The sequence below is a fragment of the Natrix helvetica genome (genome assembly GCF_964273705.1).
Source record: "Natrix helvetica genome assembly, chromosome: 3".
Classification (NCBI taxonomy): domain Eukaryota; kingdom Metazoa; phylum Chordata; class Lepidosauria; order Squamata; family Natricidae; genus Natrix; species Natrix helvetica.
The window spans coordinates 161427124-161447070 of NC_138549.1; the positions used below are offsets into that span (position 1 = coordinate 161427124).

General features: G+C 38.8%; 1 protein-coding gene across 3 annotated transcripts in view; it reads right to left on the minus strand.

The window, feature by feature from the left end:
• The window catches only part of PMEPA1 (prostate transmembrane protein, androgen induced 1), an 84198-nt gene that overhangs the window by 32395 nt on the left and 31856 nt on the right, over positions 1–19947 (minus strand). The window lies entirely within an intron of this gene.

Consider the following 19947-nt stretch of genomic DNA (forward strand, 5'->3'; position numbering starts at 1 on the left):
TCTTTGCTGCTCTTTGGATGATTTCCTCCCCACCCTGAAGAAATTGTCTACAATTAAGCCATGCTCCAGAATGAGAACTAATACAGGAAAATCATTCCAACTTTCTGTAAAATCTCTGTTCTCTTGGTTTTTTCTCTCTAAACTATGGGGAAAATAAATCCTTGGCTTATTTTTACATATCTGGCAATGAATTCCCCACATTCTTCTTACCTGCTCTGTTATTTACTTCATTATTAATTCATAGTTGTTTATTGGAAATTTCCCCCCTTCTTCCCTTTTAATCTCATTTGCAGAAGACTTTCATTACTTTTGTGGTTTCCTTGACTGCTAATTAACCATGCTGGCATCTGGTGGATGTGTATATTCTCTCTTCCCCTGATGCAGCCTCAAAAGTGTCCCTACTTTGCTGAAGTGTGTTTGTATTGTGGTTCTTCACAGTGCATTCTCTACTATTCTCCCTTTTTTCTCCCTAATGTACAGCAAGTCCACTTTTAATCTGGCAAAACATTCCTAAAAATCAGGAAATGAGTCACTAGAACAAGGAATGTGTTTGCCTGTTAAATCTTGGAAATTTGTAGTAACTCCCTGTGTTCGGATGGACATAGCTCAGGAACTGGGCACATGGAATGGAAACTGCATTGCAGAAGTTGCTCCATTATTATATAACTAGCAAACAAGAACAATTGGTCAAAGAAAGTGCAGGAGGAAAAATGCCAATAAATAAATAAAAAGGATGGAAATAGCAAGGATGAGAGGGACCAGGGAACCCTGCTTTAAATGGGCAAGAGTTGAGCTGTATGCTAACATTCCCCCACAGAAACTAGCTCTCCTCTGTCCATATGAAATGAGTTCCTTTAACCAATAACATTTGATGCGTTGTGAAATTATGTGCCTGTTGTATGTACATTAATTAAAAGATTTTTTGGGGAGGGGGTTTAAGAACTAATGATGGGGAAATGGTTTATCTGACTATCCCAATGCAAACTGGGTTTTGAACAATTTTGCCTGACATCCCACAAAAGGCCTTGAAGAAATCCAGCGCCTTTCAGCTAAATAAATACACTGGATGGGTAGGCATGCATAGAATGCAATTTTAAATCAGTACCAGCGTTGATTATTCCAGTACACTCCAATACTGGTGGATTGTTGCTTGAACAGAACAACTCCTGGGTTAAGGCCTAACCCAGAGATTATACCAGAAAGACTAGGAAAGAAAAGCAGAGGGATAAAAGGATTACAAAGGATTCACAAAATCTACATGAATTGTAGAATTGGAAGATAAATGGGAGCTTCCTATAGTTTATGGAGATGAGTAACTGATAACCCAGCTGAAGTTCCCTAAAGCGGTGTTTCTTAACCACAGCAGCTTTCACTTGTATGGACTTGAACTTCCAGAATTCCCCAGCTGGAATGCTGGGAATTGAAGTCCATACATCTTAAAAGTTGTTGAAGTTGAGAAACTGTGCCCTGAAGAATACATCCTTCAATTTTCCAGCAGGAAAATGGTGGAGGTGAGCAAAACTCCCCCCCTCCTCTCTCCCCCCTTCCATTCAAAGTAATGGTTGTGGGTTCAAAGTAATGTATTACTCAGCATAGGTTTGTAAAAAAGAAATTCCAAAGTACCCAAGACAATGGTTTCCAAATTCTTTAGCTTTAACAGAAATATTCGACTCACTCTGTCTTACTTTGCAGCTGGACAACATGTAGTTGTCTAGAAATTATTAATCTATAGCATCAAACATTATTCACCATTACTAAGTTAATGCTACAGGAAATTGTGGTTCACCATCATCTCTGATCATCAGAGATTCTGATACGGGTGATATAACAATTTCTTCTCTAAGAGGGGAAGCAAACAAACAGGTACAAAAGACAGTAGTGTTAAATTAAGTATTAAGATGTTGTTGTTTTTTTGATAATGTAAGCTGTTTAATAGTAGAACATACTGCATCAAAAAGAGATGGACCCTTGTTCATTTGAGATTTTAATTAGATGGTAAGGATGCTAAAGCAGTAGATTTTCTGCACCAGTAAAGATAGGATTGGAATTATTTCTATGGGTCTATAAATTCTCTACCAGAAAACTTCTCCATGTCTAATACCACACCACCATGTCTACTATTATTTGTGAATATCTTTGGCTATGACGACTAGAAATTATAAGACTTGCTGTCTAAACATATATGAAAAACACCATTACTGAAGAATTTTATTTCATGTTGTAGGAATTCTGAATAAAAGTCATCTCCTGAGGCAGCTGTTACAATCGTCACTCATATTTTGCATACACTTGCAACTCTGAATTACGATTTATTTGGGTTTATTTTAAGCCAATCTTAAGCCTAGAGATAAGTTGGGTAGCAAACTTTATGAGCAAAAAACCAGTAATACGGTAAAGTTATGAGGTGATAAAATATAAAATATGAACCTGAAGGATGTTCCTGGAAAAAATGCTACTTGCAAATTAAAAATTGCCAAAGGTGGCATAAGGCTAAACAAGAGTATTCTAGGCTTCTTGGAAGTAAGACTACTTTACAATTCAAGAGATTCTTTGTGATACATCCCACCTGCTGTGTGATTTTTGCATGTCTTGGAATTGATAGCACGAAGTTCAGAAACGCATAAAAAACGCCTATAGTTGGAAGCTACAACTGGTTTTTCTAGAAATTGCTTACTATCACCCTGCCACCCAAATTAACGACGCCACTATCCTTAGAGATGTACTCACAGAGTAATCCAGGAAGAGAAAATAAACATTACTGAGAACTGTTCCCAAATCCACATTTTAACCTACCGTTTTCCATTCTTGTGCCCCCCCCCCCATGAAACAAACTCTGAGGTGAGCCCTTGGCAATGATTGTCACTGAACTCTAACACATGTGTTGGTTGTAAGCGACAAAGACCTGGGTTTTAAAGAGTAAACAAAGCACCTTCTGACAAAATGTGAAGAGAAGAAATAAAACTGGTAAAATTACCAGTCCTCCCCAACTTGGATAGTGAAATTCAAAGGGTTTTGCAACTGAGTGTTGTGTCTAACCACTTCTGTTCCACGTTATTTATGCCCCTTAATATTCTGGTTTCCCATTTACTAATTTTGTTCCTATAACAGAGTGTAGACGATAAAACAGCTGTTGAATTTGCCCTCTAGCCTTTTCTTACGCCAGAAAAATCTATCAATTGTATATGCGGAGTGAAAAGCGACAGAAAGAAGGGGGGAAAGAGCTGTAAATCCAGAAATACCTTCTCCTTTTTCCTTTTCCAAGAATCCCTGCTTTGTTGTCCTTACCTACCTTAAAGTTGACTTAAGGTCAAGTCCCTCAGGTTATAATGCTTGAAGTCCTTATTTAACAGGAGAACCTCTACATCAATAGGACTACTTCAAAGCATAGGATGCTTTGAGGATTATAATGATCACAAGCTTCCCTGGCTTCAAAAATGTTAAATAGCAATGGAAATCATACACCTCAGTCAACTTTTCTATGGACCTTAGGGGTATTGAAAGATATAGTGTGTATAATTTTTTAAATTAAATATTGCTTTTGAAAAAGGAAGATAGAATTATTTTTTTAAAACAAACTAATATAAAGTAAGACAAAGAAAAGAAAGAAAAAAGAAAGCTAAAAGTGCAAAGAAAAAAGTAAAAGAAAAGGAGGGGGGGAGCTCTCATAGCATTTGCAAGACCTATTAATTATTATCGATTGCATCAGGTCTTCCAAACCAAGCTCCATCCTGGTGAAGTTGAGACTGGTAGCAGTCCATAACACAAAACATTCCATCACTTCTGACCAGTGTCAATTCCTTTCTAGAGACACCAATCTTTAATTTTAAGAACCACAACTAAATTACTTCTCAGACCTTCTGTAACAATGCTGTTACACACAATCCCATTACCAAATAACTACTACACCCAAAACCTCTTTGAAAATTACCTAGTCCAACCTAGTGAAATGCAAGATTGAAACACAGCTGAAAGGCAACCAGGATAACTCTGCTTAAGTATACTGAATGAAAGAGAGTTTGTCACTTTCCAAGGCACTTTGCTGTTCCACTGGACATCACGAATCCACAAGAACAATGTTCTAACAACTTTATTTGAACTCTCCTATCTGGTAATTGGAGCTCAGAGGTTTGAATCCAACCTTATGGAAAAATAATCTTCCATAATCCATGCCAATTTATCACCATTTAAACCATCAGAAGGCACATAAATTTATATCTAACTCAATCCAATTTGATTATTTTTATGCCTCTGCTATTAAGGTTAGCAGAACATCTAATTACTCTAGCAAACACCAAGAGAGGCTATCTGGTAGGCGTCCTTATAAAAAGGAAACTAATAGAGAGCAGGTAGAAAAGGATGTTTCTTCATTTGTTGGCCCACTGCTAAAATACTGTATTACCATCATTGCCTACTTCTATAGTTGTACCTCAAATGGAGTTTACGAGTCTTTGTAATCTTGACTTTGAAGCATCCAAGATGATCTAATTGTGGATTTTTCCCTCCAGAGGAAAGAAGTGCATAGAGCATTTATGCTGCCATCAAGAGAATGGTTTTATATTTTGTTTAATTGATCCATGTATCTGCAGTGCCATTAATAGTATATGGAATATACTCAATTATACAATTCTGCCTCCAGGAGTTTTTAAGGAGTGATGGACATCCCATGGCCCTCATCATATTTGTTTCTTAATCATAAGGTCTACGTTACAGAAACATATTAATTTTACAAACCATAAACATTTGTTTTTTATGGATAATCTAAACAGATGGGCATTTTTAAATTGGCATGACCTAAAGTCAAGTAGACCTTTTAATTTTCTGTTTATTTGAATAAAATTAATTTTCAAATAGTCCATACCTCCTTTTTGATGTAAACTATTTTGTGGCTGACAATTTTCAGCTTTGACCTAATATTTTTATAGGCACACAAGTCTGAACTCTCCATAACTGAGAGAAATTCTATTATATCAAAGGGTCACAAACTGTAAATTCAGCCTTCTAAATGCTTTCTCTGCAAAATCAGAGAACTGGGAAGTAGAGAAGACAATTAGCCACTTGTAATTTGATAGTGACTCTCAATCCTTCATGCCATGTAACATTTACAATGAAAGAGAATATTTTTAAATATCATGGGCTACAATCAAGTGCAATTGAAACTAACAAGTTTTTAAAAAGCAGGAAAAAAAGATGTGAACCATTTCAACTATTTATAACAGGACTGGGAGATAGATAGACCTGTGGATTTTATTATAATGCAATTTACAGCATTCCTTAACATTGGCTGTGCTACCTGGGGCTGCTGGGAGTGTAGTTGAACAATACAAAGCAACTTTCTAAAACCAAATACTATAGCTTGAGCAAACAGATCTCTTCATTTTCTAAAAAGACAAATAATGGGCATACCTATAACACTGTTGAACACTTTACTAGCAGGAAAAAACTTCTGGAATTAATGAGCTAAGTTATGTTGGAATTAACCAAGTTATGCTGGAATAATTTGCCTTTTCCGCCTTGTTGCTAGGGAACAAACACTTTATACTTCAGAGTTTATCTTGCAGATTGTGTAATCTCGTCATCACTGCCTCAGCATCTATGGTAGCATAGCGTAAGATCATGCATCTCGTTTGTCCTTCTTCCTTGGATTGTAAAACAGGTGATTGCCAAATTTCTGGACTCCATATCAATTACTTGGTGGATCATCTGGCTACAAGGTAGAGTCTCCTTTACAAGACAGGTGCTCTTTGAATCTGTTTCAGTTATGCCAGGTGGGTGGGATACACTTATTAGCTTTGTCTTTCCCCATTCCTTGTAATTCTCCAGCAAAAGTTAAATGACTATTCTAAAAAACAGACTGAATCTCTTCTCCTTGCTGTATGGACTTAAATCTATGGGCAATGAATCTCATGGAAACTCTGAGATTTACAAGAATCCTAAAGGGCTTAAAAGACTTCAGGAACATCCATGGGAATAAATGGCTACCTGCTTCAGAGGTTATCTTGATAATAAGAAGGGATAAGAGGCAAACTGCAATACAAACTACAAACCAATTGCATGTTGCACTGTTTCTTATTATTTATTTCTACAAATAAAATGGCTCAAGTCTTAAGCTGGGTTATTTCTTCCAAGAGAATTAAGTCTCATTCATAGGAATAGCAAAACAATCTATGCCTAACAATCTGCATAAAATATTCTGTGATAAAAATAAGCCAATAAACAAATCATACTGTAGAATGGAGTCCTTGGTGCTCTCCAAGCTTGGTTGTTTGCTTGCAGATGTTCCATTACCTAGCTAGGTAATATCGGGGCTACTGAGTGTGGGGTTTACTCCCTGTTTATATGCAGTGCTTTGCCCTGCTAGTTTGGTGAGGATGTGGTTTCCTCCTTAATGGTTTTAGTACTGCCACTGAGTATGGTAATTAATTGCAGCAATTCACTCATGAGTTATAGAGACAATATATGGGCTTGTGCATGAAACATACGTGACTTTCAATTCCAACAGAAGAAATGGCATCTTTAGTACTCACTGAGTTTGGTTGTTTGCTTGCAGATGTTTCATTATCCAACTAAGTAACATCATCAATGCCTGTAAGTAATCATTAGTAAGTGATGATATTATCTAGTTGAGTAATGAAATGTCTGCTAGTAAGCAACCAAGATCAGAGAGCACCAATGACTCTACATGACATTTAATTGAAAGGCATATATCTCTATACTGTTGGAATACCTGAAAGATCAGGTTAGGGTTAGATTGTGATGGAGCAAATCTACATGGTTGCTAGGAGTCAACAATGACTTGATGACACATAATCATATATTTATATACTGGGGTGTGGTAAGTACTTTCAATTAAAAATATTTTTAAAAAATCAGAAAAGACTCAGAATATGTTTTCCCTGTCTCTAAATCATTCAGAATCCCAGAGAAGGAACTGTGCCTCATTATTCATTAGCAATAGATATTTGTACTAACTACCATTTAGGAATTTCATTTCCTGCTTGATCAAATACTACTGAAAGAAGCAATTACTAAATTTGTTTCTAGTTATGAAAATAGATGTTTTTTGTTGCTCAACCACATCTGTCTCGCCAGCAAACTGTCTGCTTCGGATTCCCTAAATAATAAAGAAAAGGAAACAAATTCATCTCTTGGAGAGCTTTGCTCCTGCTGTGAAAAGTTAAGTCAGATGGATGACACATTTTTTAAATAATATGAAATAAAGTGAAAACTTCATGCAACTTTTCTTTAAAGAGCACCTCTAGACTTTTACATCAGTGTAACTTGCCTTCACCACAAAGAGAAAGCACCTGGTAGAATTTTTTCAATTTCAGTTATATGACATTTGTGATTCCCTGCACTATGATACAATAGTATAGCTCAAACTCAGGTTTAGTATTAGTGAATCAAAATATTCCAAAAGCCATGGTATCCAATGCAGGATTTAAGGTTATAAAAGCTCCTAGGTAAAGCTTGGACCTTGGCAAGTGTATGCTAAATGTATCTTTATCTCTTTCTTGACATGATGATTTTTCTCCTCTTTTGGCCAGCTTTCAAGATTCCCTATGTACTAAATACTTAACAGCAGCTGCTCCATGAATTTATTCTTGTACTTTGGCCATGCAAGTAGACCTCACTTAATGGCTATTACTCAGTGAATATTCCAAGAATATTCCAGCCCTCTCAATTTACAATCCAGTTGTGAAGTTCTGACAGTGGCAGGTAAGGAACACACATTCCTCAGGCGAGCAGCATAGGCCACGCGTGACTTGGGGAGGGGATGCTGCACTGTAGGACAAAACTACCACAGCCCAGGAGCCTTGGCCTACTCCCTGGCCCATCAGCATATGCAAACCTGTCATGGCCCACAAGGCCTTGGTCTGGTCTCCAGCCCACCAGACCTGGAAGCCTCCGCCTGCTCCTCAGGTCCCCAGCAAATGCAACTCTACCTTGGTCTGAGAGGCCTCACCTGTTCCCTGGCTCACAAAGCCTTTGGAGCCTCAAACTGCACCCCAACTCATAAACCTTAGGAAGTCTCGGCCTGCTCTCCAATCCCGAAAGCCCCAAAAGCCTTGGCCCGTTCCCTGATTCAGGAAGCCTCAGCCTGTTCTCCAACCCACAAGGCCCAGAAAGTCTGGGCCTGTTCCCCAAGTCACAAAGTTCAGGAAGCCTCGGCCTGTTCCCCAGCCAACAAGGCCCAGGAAGCTTCAGCCTGTTCCCTGACCCACAAGGCCCAGAAAGCCTCGGTCTGTTCCCCAAGTCAGAACGCTCAGGAAAGCCTCAGCCTGCTCCCCAGCCCACAAGGCCCAGGAATCTGGATTTTTTCTCTGGTTCACCATCCCTAGGACTGTTCCCTCTCCCACCAGTGCACACAAAGCACCCCAATTTACTTTCACTGTTTTTATCCAGCCACTGAGAGGTGTGCCCAGCCTATGGAAGGGATGGCCTTCTTACCAAGGTCTTTGTCCACATTATACAAAGCTTGGAGAACTTCTGAAGCATGGTGGTTCTTTTTGCCTAGCCTGCCCCAGAGACCAACCACTTAGAGATGCCAAGCGCTAAAGAACAAGCCTAGAAAAAAAAATTAAAGCCTTTTTCTACTTCCCCACATTCCCTTTACAATCCTGCCTATCCAGAAGGGATTTAAATCCTGAGTCGCCTCTTGCTGAGGTGGATGGCATATAACTTTAATCAACAAATATGTTTAATACAATTATCATTTTTCAAAATCCAAAGTATGTTTCTATGGTGGTAGGAAAAGGAGATTGTGTACCTGGATAGAACTGAACACAGTTAATTGTCCTTTAGAAACACTCGCCCAGTTTGCATTTATTTTAATGACAATTTAGGGAGCTTCCATTTGACAGGAGCCTCCGTGGCAATTAAGCTACTTGGTTGAAGTAGAAAGGTGCTGATTAAAGGTTATTTTTTTTTCCAAAAAAATGCATTAAGAGCCATCACCCATCAGATACTCCCATGCAGAAGGACTGATGTTAATATTCTATTACCAACTTTTGGCTCAGTGAGGAATTAACAAACCTGTTTACAATCTGTGCTTGTTAAATACAAGTGCAGGGTACAAATCACTGTTTTTTGGTTGCTTGACTTAATCCCCAACTACTTGAGATCTCAATCTGCACAAGAACTAAAGAGTAAGTATGGGGGGAGGGCGTTGTGTAGAGGCAAATATTTATGGCTCCTTTAGCAAGGTCAACACCAACAATGGCTCTCCCCCTCTCTTGCCCACAAGGAGTGAAAGGAAACAAAGCAGATGAACTTTCTTTTTTATTGCAGAGGAAAGCCTGGCTCATCTTCCATCTCTCCCCAATCCCTATCAGCCTTCACAGATGTAATTTTAGCTTTCCAGAGCTGCTAATATTTCTCCCCCTTCTCTTCCCCTCCGTTACTCTCCTTCTCCTCCTAATGACTGCATATGAATGGGGAAAAAAGTTTCTGCCTCTTCTTTTACCCTTATTTCAAGGCAGGGGAGGAGAAAAATCACAACATGCTTAGACTGGGTGACTTTATTGTGATGAAAGGTGGAAATAAGGAGGAGACATGCTTGAAGGAGGTGGAGAAGGGAGGAGAAGAACAGAGGGGATACAAGCCTGTGCAGAGCCTGAGCCCCCCCCCCCCCTTTCCCTTTTAACAATAAAGAAGCAGCTATGGCAACAGGGTTAATTAATGCATCTCATTTGCATAACTAAAACCTTTCCAAGCCCATTCAGAGAGCCTTGTCTCCATTCTTAAAATCTGGCGGAGGGAAGCTGCATTTTTCTCGCCAGCAACTCAAAATGCAAACACATCTGAGAAGGGGGAAAGATTTCAAAGAAGTGGCTATATATCAGATTAGAAATGTAGGCTTAGAAATGTGATCTGCTTAAGTAACTTTAAATGAGAGTTTTCCCCTGACTCCCTTTCAGAGGGAAGAGGTGGGGGTGGAGATCAAGGGGGAGAAAAATCCCATGAAGGAGAACACAAAAGAATTGTGTGTGTGTTTGTGTGTGTATTGGGGGGGGGCAAGGAAGATGGAAAGTTATAGTAAGATAAAATAAAAAACAGGATAGCATTGAAGCTAAAAATATTGTAAAAAAATCAGGTGAGGGTTTCAAACAGAAGGCATGAAAATTCTCGGACTCTCATATAACCAGAGGGGGAAATGTCTTTTCACTGCAAACACGTATCTGAATGATGTCTAGACAGTCATAAAAAGGGCAATTAAAGTGAAGCTAACTGGAGTAGGCTAATGTCTCCTCCTGAGAAATGGAGCTGTTTTTTTTTAAATACAGTATTAGGTTTTCATTCCCCCAACTCCTTTAAAAAACAAAAACAAAGGGGGGAGCAGATAAAGGGGTAGGAGAATAAAAAAAATGCACCAACTTAAGGCAGTAAAAATCATCTAATCATTTCCCCCCTCTACCTTATACTATTTCCGATATTCTCCCGGCGTCCTGTCTAGACGGTCATAACAATGGGCATTAACCCCCACAAGATGCACAGTGGCCATTTAAAGGGACAGCACAGTGTTTCTCAGTTTGCGCACCATTTGTCTGATTTGAGAGGATATCAGCAGTTTGTTGTTCAAAATCATATTTGTTTCTTCTTCATCCCTTCCGTGTAAAACTTCATGAACCAAACTGTTGCCTGAAAGAGCCACATTTGCTAGACATTATTTAAAACACATGAACAGACTACTAAAATTTAATTTAAACAAGGGAGAGATTTGTATAGATTCTGCTCTACTCCTTTTTAATGGATCCAAGGTAGTTTGCAATTTAGAAAGAGCTGTAATTTAAAAGAAAAATAATACATTGGTCTCGCAGTCCATAATTGCATAATTTTATTATAGTACTTCTAGCAACAATTCATTTACAGCTCCTCATGGCCTTTTCACTTTGCCTTACAAACACATTTCGTTTTCTTTTCTTTTCTGTCCTTTGTCACCTGCTATCAACAAGACTGCCAACAGATCAAGAAATATTGTTTATTTATTACAAGTTTCATGTGCAGAAATTAGCAAGTGGATGATATTAGCATTAACTGTTGATAGCTGTAGAGCAAGCAGTCTTGACAGAACACATTTACAAGGACTGCCAACAGTTATCTATACCATATTTCTCGACCTTAACAAATTTAAGAGACATGCACTTCAACTCCCAGAATTCCCTAGCCAACAAGATGGTGACCTCTTAAATGCTATTTTTTATTATATTCTGAAAATCCTGTATTTTCTATGAATTATTCATTATTCTTCCTCTAAAATAACTGCCTTTTTCTTCTCCTTCTCAAAATGCATTCTGTACCTTCATTGTGAATGTGGCTCTGTATTTTTAATGGCACATGATTTAGAATTTGCCCTAGCTTGTAGCATGCCAGTTAAAGTATCTACCCTACTCTAACTCTTATGTTTATATACATGCCATTTATACTCTTGTTTTATACATGCCATAAAACAATACATGCCATACATGCCATTTTATACATGCCATAAAACAATCATTGTACCAAAAATCAGTAATTTATAAAGGTTTTGACAAAAATAAATTAAGCATTGGAGCCAATGTGACAGTACATCACAAAATCATGCCTCTCCACAAGGGTGATTTTTTGTGATGTTCCAGTTCAGATATAATTATCTCCCTCCCATAAACTGTGGACTCCTGTGTTGAAAATATATTGGCCATGCAGTATTTATGAAAACACTTGTTTTTCACGTTTTCTAAACTGGTAACTAAGTATATAATAACAGGAAGCCTACTTCAAGACAAGGTCAACTCCCAATAAAGAGATCCCTGTAGTTACCTTGACAAAAATAAGTAGTTTGTCAATTCCATCTTCTGGATAGTGTGTTATTGTTATTGTTTATTTTTCAGACTAGCCTAAGGCTTTGGATTTTCCTGATGTCCTGATGCTGAATAGCTTCCAAAGTCTACTGGGAAAGGAAGAGCATTTTCACAGACAGCAATGGGTTTTATTTTCTGAGAATGGTTGTGATAGGCTATCATGGAATTGAAGCTGGGGCTGGAGGTTTCTGCATGGTTTTATACCATAAAGTTTCCATTTTTCTAATGAAGAGTTCAATAAATAAATAAGCAGAATTAGGGCACCGAGTCTAGCAGTTGCTACGAGGTGTTGTCCCTGGGTGCATAAGGGTCTACTGGCAATAAATTACCAGCTCCTTCAGGACTGATGCTCGTCTATGTTGTTAATGTTACAAATGACAGCTGTGTCATCACAACAGTGTGCCTTTGCATGTTTTGGTGTCTGAGAGGACCAACGAATATCTCATACATACCGCACAGGTCTGGCTTCCATATTATCAGCCCATTTTGATGCAGCTGATAACTTTAGACCAAAACTCAGTTTTGAATCATTAGCATTCCACATGCCTGATTCTATCATTAAGATTCTTGTAAAGGTGCTAAACCTAATTCTCATTAAGCCAGATTTTGTGTCTTGTTCAAAATCTTCCAACAGTTCATAAACATGAGGATGATGAGGTTGAGGAGACACATATGGGCTGGTACTATTTTTTTTTTCCACAAAGGCTTTCCTTTCTAGCTATTTTCTAAGTAGGCACCTTGGAAGATTGATCTGTTTCTTAGTGATGCACTTCTCAAATGTTTTTGCACCTCTCCATTGCTGAGCAACTAAAAGATAAAACATTTTTTAAAGTCCATGCATAAATTTCTACTTAGCAATATCATCTATGTCTTTTCTTTCCAAATATGGAAATTTCTAGTCACTGCCCATCTCACTCTCCTGTCCATTATTGTGACTTTGCCTGAATGCTGCTAATATTGTAACTTCAAAACACATTCAGGCAAAATGGGCAGAGCTATTTGCTTAGGCAAAGAGAAGGATGTCACTAATTAGGTCATTTCTTTTGGGTACGTATTACAATTTATTTTATTTTTTATTTTGCATTTTAGGAATTAGACTTGGAAATTTGTAACATAACATTCAAACAGAGAAATGATATTAAGGCTATTCTTCCTGGGCTTCCAAAATATACATTAATCAGTAGAGTGCAGCAGAAAGATAGAGGGGAAAGAAATCTAACTCCCTGCTGCCATCTAGTGTCTGTGCAGATTTTTGTAGCCTGAATAAGGTTGTTAGGATGATAAACTGGAAACAGCTTAATGTTAGAAGTAAATTCTAGAATTGAGATCCTCCCTTCAAGGAAGAAAGATTAGCATGTGAAAGATATGATGCTTAACAGATCCCTTGCAGCTCACCATCTGTCCCCACCATAAAAAGATTTCCAGTCTCTCCAACTGTAGTATAGTCTCCAGATTTATTGGGCAACAACTTCAACATGATCTCCAGTCAGATTTGGAAAGTGCTTCCTCACCTCACATTCTGCGAAACTCAGCAGCCCTTCTGTTTCTGCAAACCAGCATCAGTTGACATTAGATTTTATCAAACTCTACAAGGGCTCCATCCATGGAGTATCATCTACTGGGAAGTCCTAGAATCTAATGGACGGGTTGGGGGAAGCAAACCAGCCACCTATTTGCTATAGCTAAATATCAAACCAGCACTTTGGCTGATAGAGAACACCTGGGCCATAACAACACAAAGAAATTTATGGCAAGCAAAAATGGAAGGGAGCTATTACTCTCCTGTCCATGCTTGTGAATTGCCTGAATGCATCTGGTAGGCATTGTGTGACATGAATGCTGGACTTGATATGCTGTTGAACTTTCATTGTATTATGTTTAATCACCCATGTTGGCATCCAACTGTACAAGTTGGATCATGTTGTATGTGGTGCAATCCTATGCATGGGTGCTCAAAATGCAATGCAGCTTATCTCCAAAACAAGTCCTTTAATTACTTAGTTGGAAGCAAATCCAATTACACTGAATGGGAGCTAAATGAATAAGGATATATACACCTTCTTCTTCCCCACACGAAAACAATAAGAAACACACAAATAATCTCTAGGATTTGTGATGCAAGCACTGGTATGAATGATAGAAGAAAACCAGTCTGTCATGGAAATCATAAACTACATTTGCTTCTCTTTATCACCATTGATTATACTATCAACATCAATAATTTCACCCATACTTCTACTGCAAGTCCCTTTCCCTCCCTAACTTGCTTGTTTCTTAATTATTATTTTAATAAGACTTTATGCTCAACCCACAACAGCCCAAGGGCTACAACTGTTAGTTAGACTGAATTTCTCTTTATCCTGAACTGACACAGATGCATTAAGCTGTCTGAAAGTAATGGCTAAAAGAAGTGGAGAATGCACCTGGATTATTTCCCTCTCCCCTTTTAAGGATCAATAAATTATATTCTTCCAAAACCTATATTGTTTATAAGTAGCAAAACCTACAACCTTATGTAGATTGTAGACTTTCCTTTAATAGTGTTCCTATATCATTTGCAACTTCCTTAGAATAGAAGACTGTTTTGGAACACAGTTAAGAATATTCTGAATGAGTTCAAACATGTTTTTAATTCACCAATCAGTCAATGACAGAGTTCACCCACTTACATAAAAAAGAAGGAAGCCAATAGTAACTTTCACTGTTTGCTTCTAGAACCTAGTAATCAAAGATTTATTGCTAAGGAATTGGCAAGTACTTTGAGTAGCCACAACTTTAAACCTAAATATTTATTTAGAGGGCCAGACAGTAGATAGTTAACGCTACTGATTTTACTTTAAAAAGCAACTTTAATTTTCACGGCAAAATCCACATCAAGAGGACCAGATTCAATGTCCCCTTCCACCACCCGTCCCAACAATATGTCCGCAGAGTTGGAAGAGTTCCGAATAAAGTTTGCAATTTGTAAAAATAAGATAAATGCCTCACTATTTAAAAATAATAATAATAAAAGGACAGAATCTACGCATGCAACAATATTGGCTCAGCTGTGTTGCCATGGGAGTATATTTGCTGAGATTCTTTGCATTTAAAGTTCTGTTAATATGTTTTAACAACACCCCCTTTCTAAAAGATTGAACATCTTGTGTGTGGAACACAAAAATAGACAGAGGAACATTCATTCTTCTGTTTCCATGAGTTTTTACACTGCTCTAATCTGAATTCAGCAATTTTAAGAGTGGTCATTTTTAAAATTAACATTATTATTATTGTCATAATTATGTTTCATCTTGGTCCTCACACAATGTGGCAGCTTGCTTGAGATGTATTGGCATAGGCTAAAAGGTTTCTGTTTAAGCAGTGTCAACTGAGAATCAGTTACATGTGAAAACTAGAGTGGGAGTAATTTTGACTACATTTCAAAAGTACGTTTCTCTTTGGGAGAAGCCATGGTAAAGATGAAAAAATATATATCTTGTTTAACAAGTGGGATTTGCTGTCTGTGGATGAATCCTCATTTTATTTCCTAACTTCTTATGGGAACTATCCACTACTCAGGAGAGAGAAAATTGGTTGGCAACATTATCATAACTTTATGACCTCTGCTAACAAAGAGAATGAAAATGTCTAGAACTTCTGTCTGAATGCAAGAGAAGGCAAGTATTGTATCCTTGAGCTACATGGCTTGCTCCCGAGAACCAGTTTTGAGGAGACAGGGAGAGAGAAAAATAAAAGAACTTTGCAAGTAATCTGGTGCAGAAATAGGAATAAAGGATAGAGTACATATCTTTTCTAATCAGGAAGTGGGGGGACCAATTTAACACGCAACAGCGAAAGAAAACCAAACAATAGGCCATTTCTAATTTTGGCTTGTTTGGATCCGCTCCTTGCACTCCAGTTGTGCAATGTTTGGACTCCCCCCCCCTTTCATATTTTATCCTTCAAGTTGATCTTATGAAAGCGGAAAGCATGTATATGCTTCTTGAGAGGTGTAAGTCCCATTAAGTTCAATGGAATCTATTTCTAAGCACACATGAAGAGGTTGCATTAGGTCCACAGAGGGTGAGTTTCAGCCTGCTCTCTAACTCAGCCAAATGAAAGAAATCTGATGGAAACACTCCCTCCCTCCCCCTCCCTGCCTTTTGCACGCTGGGTCCTGAAAGGTAACACTCTGGGACGTTTTCTAATGAAGAACTTGGGTTTCTTTCAAAGCAGGTTGTTACAGGGCATCCATTTTACATGCTCTCCATGTATCCTGAGCACACCCGTGTAAGAACAGGACTTTAAAGAAGTGAAATATGCAAACTCACTTGATAAAAGTGATTCACCCAGCAAAAGGCCGCACATCCACTAATTAACTTGTGTTCCCCTGGATCTGATATGAAAAATATTAATTCTGGCATTCTATTGCATTCAAGATGGCTAAATGTACACGGATCACGGAAGTCAGGCACCTCTAGAATTTTTATTCCGGCAAACAGATTTTAATATTTGTCAAAATGCAGATGACAAAAGCTGAATCTTTCTGTTCTTATAAAGCTGGAAATTAGAGCCAGGGCAGCAAATAGCAATAGCACTTAAGACTTATATACCGCTTCACAGTGCTTCACAGCCTTCTCTAAGAAAGTTTAACAGATTCAGCCTATTGCCCCCAACAATCTGGGTTCTTATTTTACCGACCTCGAAAGGATGGAAGGCTGAGTCAACCTTGAGCCTGGTGAGATTCGAACTGCCAAATTACGGGCAGCCAGCAGTCAGCAGAAGTAGCCTGCAGTACTGCACTCTAACCACTGCGCCACTACAGCTCTGGTGATGGAATCTCAAACTCTCCAAGCCTTGCTAGGAGGCAGAGTTTAGGGCAGGGGTGGGGAACCATGGCCCTTTTATGACTTTGTGGACTTCAAGTCCCAGAATTCCTCAGCCAGCCGTGCTTCTCAGCCATTCTGGGAGTTGAAGTCCACAAGTTATAAAAGGCCCATGGTTCTTGACCTCTGGTTTGGGGCACCAACTGTGCCACCAGTGTATGCTGCAATATCAGTTGACTTCAAAGGTCAGTCCCAGGACCTACAGCTCTCTAAATCCTCAAATCTAGTTCTTTGGTCTTGGATAATTTGTTTCTGTTAACTCTGCCTGGCTCTTGCTCACTTTATTTCTTTGATTTATATCCTATATTTGATTCATTTCCCCCAGATGCCTCAGGTAGCATACCAGAGTCCTCTTTTCCCCAGTTTTATTTCAGTATGAATTTGGTGAGTCTGACAAGAGGGACAACAGTAATACAGTGTTTCTGCTGGGGAATTCTGGGAGTTAAAGTCCACACATTTTCAACATTACTGAGGTTGAGAAACACTGCAGGAGCCCTATCTCATATTTCATGGCCTCATGAACATGGGTTTGATCATGGGAGCCCTCGGGCAATCAAATAACCTGAATAATATCACACCAACTTGCATGTTGGATCAGATATTGCCTATTGCTCCTTGTTTGCTGCTGGACTTCCTGATTGTTTGGACTCTTCACCTGTTTCTAACCCTTTGGGATAATCCACATGTTCCTGAGACTTTGGGACTTTGACAGTGCCAGTTAAAACTTGGCGAGATCCCTCCGGAAGCAACTGTCCCATGGTTCCTGCTTGCCCTTCAGGCTCTGATTGATACCTAGGGCTGAAAAATATATCTTTCAGTGACACCATGCCAATGTGTTTTTCCATCACTTCTTGTAGAAATGACAAGCCAATGAAATGCAGAAAGGACAGGCTATCTAATACAGTGATGTCAGCTTACACATATTGTAGGTGAAATGGTACAAGGAAAAAGAATTGGATCAGCACACCATGGAAGACTTTGGAGATGGACTATTAATTCCTATCGCTTTATATTACTGGCACTGGCAGGGATTTCCCAGCCCACTTGAAGATACCTGGGACTGAAATGGGACTATTCTACAATTACGTATGATCTCTATCATCTCCCATAGCATGTCTCAGACAAGGGACAGCTGCTGTTTTTAGCAAATACATGACCTGCCATATCTAGTTCCAGATGAAAAATTGGCAGCTCATGTCTATGAAGTCTACGGTGAAATAAAATCTCCTAGCTTACAACATGGAACTAGTTACTTCAAGGTTTCCTATATATTTCTTGTAATGGTTTCTCTACTAATCACTGAGAGAAGATGCACTTCTTCTTAAGTGCCCCACTCCATCACGAGTAAAAGAGAACAGAGTTATTGCTTTGAATTTTGCCCTAATATATTATATTTTTGGAATGCTTTGGGGTAAAAAAAGGGGGTTAAATGTATCATTCGTGCTAGGTGTCATCTAACCCCTACCCAAAACATTTGCTTCTCCCTCTCCCGGGAGCGTATTTATGTATGTGTTGATCCTGTACAGACCAATTTTTCCTTTCATAATCGGGACAACTTAGTTCCCATTGAATTGGGGGGGGGGGGGTTGCTAAGAATTAAACCAGGCTGCCCAAATCCTTGGAAATCAAATCGCTTTCTCCACCACATAATAAGTATTAGGAGGAAAGGATGATGGCAACAACTTCTACAATGCAATCCAGCAAAAAGAAACGGCTTCTCATGGAAATACATTGATTCATAACTGTAAAGTTAGTCTACAGTTTGTCTATTCCCAACAGGAACTTTTATAATTAAGAATGGGTTGTACTTTTTAAGCCATAGCTGAGAGTTTTTCAACTGTGAGATCTAGCATAATAGAATAAAAGGACTGGAAGGGATGAAAGGACTTGAAGCCACCTAGTTCAACACACTGACAGTTCGGATATTGCAATGGCCGTCGAACCCAAGAGTCTCCAACCTTGTGAACTTTACGACATGTGGACTTCAACTCCCAGAATTCCTCAGCTAGCATGCGCTGCCTGAGGAATTTTGGGGGTTGAAGTCCACAAGTCGTAAAGTTCGCAAGGTTGGAGACCCCTGCTCTAACCTCTCATAAACACCTCAGTTGAAGGAAATTCTACCATCTCCCAGTTGAAGGAAATTCTACCATCTACCTCTCTGTTCTACTGTTGAACAGCTCTGTTTATTATGATCCCCCCGCCCCCCCCAAAATGAAGTCCAACTAAGATCTGCTTCTTTAAATCCATTAGTTCTGTGCTGACCTCTGGAACCCGCACACATCCCTACGACCAATCCGCTCTCACAGGGAGGGACTACTACTGGTGCCGTCCACTAGGCAGTGCCAGCGGGCGACGCCTAGGAGTAGGACCTTCTCTGTGATGGGCCCAACCCTCTGGAATGACCTCCCCCCCGACATTAGAACTACCACTGACTTCCGTTCCTTCCGTCAAAAATTAAAGACTCACCTGTTTCGATTAGCTGGCCTGGCACATTCTTAGTTTTTACCTCCCGATGGATATATTTTAATGGGTAATTTTGGTTAATATTTTAACTCTTGGGTTATTAGAGTTTTTAATGTACTATATTTATTATTCTATATACAGTCTTGTAACCTCCTCCACCTACGTATTTAATTATTTAACTGTTTTATGTATGTATTTTATAACGCATTTTAGTGACTGTACACCGCCCCGAGTCCCTTTCGGGAGAGGGGGCGGTCTATAAATACGAATAATAAATAATAAATAAATAAATAAAACCATTTCTGAACAATTATGGGCTGTCTTTTGCTTCTTAGTCCTTCAGATCCTTGGAGACAGCTATCCTGATGTTATCCTAATGGCAGATTAAGCAATGCAGTTCCCTGCAGGCACCAAAGGCTACATGATTTTTAATTTCTTTTTCATTCTTTTTTTTAAAAAAAATATGAAAAGAAAATAGCAAGCTAGCATTCCACGGAGCAAGTCATCAGCTTCTTGCCTTGCCTTTTTAAACAAATTTGCCACTGGACCCCATGGAAAATCTTATAAAATAAGAATGGTATATAGTTGTAATTCTTTGTTATTGGACACTAAGAGCAAATAAATAAATAAATGCATTATTGGATTAAGCTTGATTTCTCAACCACACATCCCTTTGGGGTTTTGTTTTGGGTAAAGTCTGGAGGAGATTTGCCACTGCTTTCTCCCAGGATATTTTCAGTTTAACATCCAGCCACCTGCTCTGGAATTCCTAAGGTTGTAAT